Genomic DNA, 6,000 nt, shown 5'->3' on the forward strand with positions numbered 1-6,000 from the left:
GACTGTGGGAGGAAACCGGAGCACCCGGAAGAAACCCACGCAGACACGGGGAGAACATGCAAAGCGAACCCGGGTCTCCTAACTGCGAGACAGCAGCACTACCCACTGCTCCACCATGCCGCCCTATACAAAGAATTTGAAAAATAAATTTTCTTGCCTTTTTATAGTAGAGGGGATACCTCCAGGCACACATGCCTCAAGCGCATACAGTAAATATGAAGCCACCTATCCAATTTGAAGTTTGATTATTACTATTTTGCATTCTACTACTTTGATTTTGATGTGTACATTATCAGACCTTGTTAATTCCACTCAGAGTTGTGGTGGTCTGTACTCAATGTCAGCAGCATCAGGTGCAAGTGAGGAAACAACCACAAACACACCAACAGTCATCAGTTAACTTAACCTCCACATTTTGGGCATTAAAATAGAAGAACTAAAATAAAACACCATGCTGACATGACTAGAAAATGCAGACTCCACAAAGACATTAGTAAGTCTGGGATTCAAACAAAAGACTCTGGAGCTTTGAGTCACAGAGTGTTAATCTTTTCAGTACTGCATTACTATTTTATATACAGTATTGTAGCAGGTTGGTGTGCTAGAAAAGAGATGTCAACTGCCATACCCCATGCACTTCAGAACAGGTTATCCACCTGGAGCTAAGCATGTTTGGGCCTGGCAAGTACTTGAAAGGGAAACCATCTAGGAAAAGCTTGGGTTTGCTGCTGGATGAAGTGTTGTTGAGGCCAGCAGGGGGTGCTTACTCAGTGGTCTGAATGTGGATCCCAATGCCCCAGTGCAATGATGACAACATGGTGCTGTAAAAATGGTGCTGTCTTTTTGTTCAGAAATAAAATTGAGGTCCTGACTCTCTCTGGACATAAAAGATCCATGGGCATCCTTCGTAAAGAATAGGGTATATCCTGATATCCAGGGCAAAGTCATTCTTACCACCTAATCCTCCCCTGTCTCTAATTGGATATGTCTCTGACCACTTCACCACCTAAAAGCTAATGTGTGGTGAGTGTACTTGCACAAAAATGGCTACCATTACACATTAGTGGTAGCTGAAGTAGCTCCCTACCCACTAAAGCGCTTTGCGTAGTGAGAAAAGCACTATATAAATGTAAAGAATTATTATTATTATTATTATTTATTATTAAGGGTAGAAGAAGCATGATTTAGAGTGAAACACTAGACAGGCCCAAAATGATCAAACATTTTTACAGGAAAGCCAGCAAAAGAAGTAATTAATCTAAGTAGCCACTAGATGGTTGCATACCTTACAGTACGTTTGTGGATAGGGGAGCCCATACAAAGGTGGCTAAGAAGCATCTAGTTGACTAACCAACCCCAACATATTTATGCCATGGACACTAGATTAAGAGGAAGGTCACAGGGGCTGGAAGAATTAACTCCCAAACCAATTAGTATCAGCATGGAACATATATTGAAGAACGAATAGTACTTATATCACCAAATTAACTAAGAACTGGGGCTCAGGAATGCAGGAATACCAGGGGCTACCAGAAGTAGTGTGCAGTAGATGGCATTAGAGCCTTTGGAAATGCTTCTGTTCCTGAAGTAGTACAACGATTGTCCAGAACTAGCACAAGAATTGGATATAATGGCTCCTGACTATGATTAGAACTTGGAGCAATGAACAAGTGTGGTAAGAGTGAAGAAAGTGTCGAGGAGAGCGCTGGAAAAAAAATCTGAAAAATGTTTTGTTTTGTAGCTGTAGTGTTTTGGGATGATGAGCATTTGGGAAAACCACCCACTGAATCCTCTTTAATAAAATCCCTGTGTCCGTCCAGTGTCCGTGTGTGTCTTCTGGTGAAGTGCGCATGCGTGAGGCACGGTGTGACGCTTCAAAGCACATGCTTCAAAGGCCGCCTTACGCGTCACACAAGACAGAGAGGGCGGGACCTATAAAATATTGCGTGACCAATCCAATCGGATTTCGGTAAATGAGGTAAGACCTAAAACAAAAAACGCGAAAAATCCAATCGGGCACTGAGACGCGGAGACCAGCTTCCCCATTGTTGTGCAAGTGTTCACTCTGAGGATGTCAGATTTGCAATTAAGAAGCTTGGCCCGGTGAAGTGTCAGTCGTTGAAGGGGTTTTCCTAAATATACGAATTTTCATGATATTACAATACGATGACTTTTAAAAGTAGATTTATTTTTGCGCACATTACATCAGTTGCTGGGGAGAATCTGCTGATTGCCCACTATTGTGACAGAAAATTAAACGCATATTACGGACAGCAAAGCCAGTATTACTGTCAGAGAAAATTACAGGCATTTTACGGAAAAAATGAAATGAGGTTAAAGGTTCCTTGCCATTTAATATAGACTGTTCCTACTAATGTTTATGGACTACTGTTCTAGCGCCCGTTATTGTAATGGGCTTAATGTCTAGTTAAAAACACATCTCTAAAGATTCTTAGGCCAAAAGCTCTCAGTGCCACACTTATAATACATAAATTTGATAGTTATTCATTATTGCTTTGACAGTTTTAGTAGAACATCACAAGTTCTGGAACTCTGAGAAGAGAATGAAAAATGGAGAAATCACACACAGTAACTGTTTGACAAAAGAACTGCTTCAGAATATTAATCTGTCCGTCCATTTTCCACCTGACTGTAGAGGAATGTGAAGTAAACACTCTACAGACAGGCAGACTTAGAGAGAGAGTGAAAAGGGATGCAGTATGTTACTCACCACCTCACCTGGCAGACAGACTAAAGACCTCTCTAGTTAAGCTCTGAAGGGAAGCAGGTTTATTTTTATGCTGTTTATTTTGTATTTGGTAGTATTCCTGCATTCACTTATCTGAATGATCCTTGGGCATATTTTATTTAATAAAGGTGCAATTTTTGTTCATTTTTGTTTCCATGGTGTTCATGCATAGGTATAGAGCAGGTTTAAGTGTTTTATTTAACCATGGGTGTTTGCAGTTTTACTCACAGAAATAAAAAAGCACACAGACAAAGCAGAGTAGAATTTCACAAATTTTAGAATAATTTACATCATTGAGAATGAATCCTTTCACACTACTCCTAAACCTTATGGACATATTTCCCATACGTATAATTATACTTTCTATGTTCATAATACGTTGCTACCTGTAGTGTATTTTTTTTTTTTTTTAATTTTATAGCACTGGAGAAAATCAGTTCCTTCAGTGCTGTTTAAGTCTTTACGGTGGGTATCCTCCCTGAATTACTGCAGATAATAAATTGAGTGTAATGAGCAGCTGTTATCACCTGAGATGACTCCTACTTTGTCTATCATTGCCCTCCAGCTTGTGCTAATCAAATCATCCAAATGACGTTCAATAATTTTGACTGCCTGTCTCATAATCTTCTACAGCAGGCAATGACAGAAGTGATGGCAGATAGGATCACACCAGGATAAAAGAGCAGCATGAATTGTCTGTTCACTTCGAGCAGTCTGAATATATGGAGGAGAAATTAGCACAGATTCCTTTAGATTATGTATTTTGCATTCATTATCCAGTTTAGATTATTATGAATGTAAGTTCCTAGATACTTATATTTGGTCATTATTGCTACAATCTCTCCCTGAACTATAAGCAGGAATGTCTGTCTCCAAAAGTCATAATTTTGTAAATTGTTTGGACAGTAAGAGAAAGATAGTTATTATTGCACCAAATGACTGTAAAGTATAATTGATTTAAATAATGGCTTTCACCATTCATAAATTTTCAATACCTCCTATAACCATGGTGTCATCAGTACACTTAATAATGGAACTATGTTCATTATTCTGTCTTTGGTCAGTAGTATACAGAATAAATAATAAAGGAGACAGATAATAATGTTATTGAATTTGTGTGTTTATAAAAAAGGTTATCCCAACTACCTGTGCACAATTTTAAAGCAAATTCTGAGTCCATAATTACATTAACATTCATGTTATTTAATTTATAAATCCGTATATGAGGCTGTATAATACCTGAAATGGAAGAATAACTATAGAAATCCAGCATATCAAGAAAAAGAACATGCACAGTTAACAAGATGGTGGGTATCTTGAAAGGTCAGCCTATATCAATAAGATGCTGTTCACCAAATCAAAGAATTTGTTGGTATGGAGGTAAGAGGCATTCTAATGCTGAAATGCAAACTGCTTGTTTTTGCTGTTTTTTTTTTTACCTGGTGCAAAAATCTTGCCACTTCAGCTGTGCTAAGCTCTATCATAGAAACATTTCTGCCATTTTTTGTACAGCATCTGCCTTTCATGTTCAGTTTAGATATGGAATAATTGGTTACAATACTTAAAAATAGTTAATTAGTTTAAGAGCTCTTGGTTAATGACTGCTGCAAAAATTTCCTTTTTCTTTGCACCCAGTTGTGTGACAATTTTTAAACCCTTCAAAACCTGCTTTGGATCACTGTTGTTAAAATATACAGTATTTCTTTCCTTTGCATGTAAAATGTTTTTTAAGATGTGTTTTATATATACCTGGTTGATCCTGTATTCTTTTCTGTTTATATTTTAATAGAAGATAAATAAGTCATGGCAAGAACTACCCAGAAGTGATCTACAATAGGAAATGAAAGCACCACACACGTCAATAAAATTTGTTCTTTTATTTTATTTTAATACTAATATTATTGCAGCAACAGTTTCAGCTCATAATAATGAAATACCTGATGAGTTTGAACAAGTTATAAAATATCTTTTGTTTTCTATTGTTTCATGAACTGTTTCATCTTCAGCTGCCACATCCGTGCAGGAAGTAGCACAAACTTCAATGACAAATAATTATTTTAATTTATGTGCCTGATATTATGGACAAAGTCAAACAGTAAAGAGTGCAATATTTTTAACCAAGACTCATTATCTGACCGTGATATTATTGCAACTTCTTTTATTGATGTATAGATACAAACTGCTGCTCATTTGTATGTCAGAAGCCATGTTGCCATTCACAATTTCAGTGTCTGAATATGAGTAAGTACTTTTAGTTTCTGTAATGGCCATGAACTCATCAATGAGTTCATTAGTGATGACTGACACAAGATTATCAGAGCAGTGAGACTGTGCAAACCAAAGAGCATGCTGCTTATGCCAGATTGAAAAAGGATCTTCAGACTTCAAGAAAATGCTGCAGTTGGAATGGGGATTTTGTAGAGAACAGAACACAAATACAGATAGTAGATTTTATTGTTGTATATTCTTATTCATATATTTATATAAATGTAAAATTAAAATAACTATTACCTTTGGTATGACCCTTGTGTGCATAGTGACATAGACTGGAATTATCTATTCTATTCCACATTGTTTAGAAGATCAAAACTGACTATATTTATAATAAGATTTTTTTTTATCTATCTATCTATCTATCTATCTATCTATCTATCTATCTATCTATCTATCTATCTATCTATCTATCTATCTATCTATCTATCTATCTATCTATCTATCTATCTATCTATCTATGAATTTGGGTTATTGTTTATTAAACTCCCAATATTTAAATTGCTATATTGCAGTTGTGGGATTCCAGAACTTCATTTTAATTCATCTATCTATCTATCTATCTATCTATCTATCTATCTATCTATCTATCTATCTATCTATCTATCTATCTATCTATCTATGAATTAGGGTTATTGTTTATGAAACCCCCAATATTTAAATTGCTATATTGCAGTTGTGGGATTCCAGAACTTCATTTTAATTCAGTGTTTCTACAGAGACCAGGCACCTTTTGTAAGTAAAAGTGAAGTCTGTTTGCCTTAAGAATGTCTGAGAATAGTGTGACATTCTGTATTGTTTGGTATTACTTTATTGAAAGTATCCCATCCTGATCGAGTATTTATGTACAGTATAAGTTAAAAGCTTTAATGAAATGTATGTACTTTGTTTATATCTTAAGATCCCAGTTTGCCTAACCCTGATGAATGGGCTGTAGTTCCAAAAGGCAAGAACATGATGAAAATTCAAGGATAGGTTAT

The sequence above is a fragment of the Erpetoichthys calabaricus genome, chromosome 5 (genome assembly GCF_900747795.2).
Source record: "Erpetoichthys calabaricus chromosome 5, fErpCal1.3, whole genome shotgun sequence".
Taxonomy (NCBI): Eukaryota; Metazoa; Chordata; class Cladistia; order Polypteriformes; family Polypteridae; genus Erpetoichthys; species Erpetoichthys calabaricus.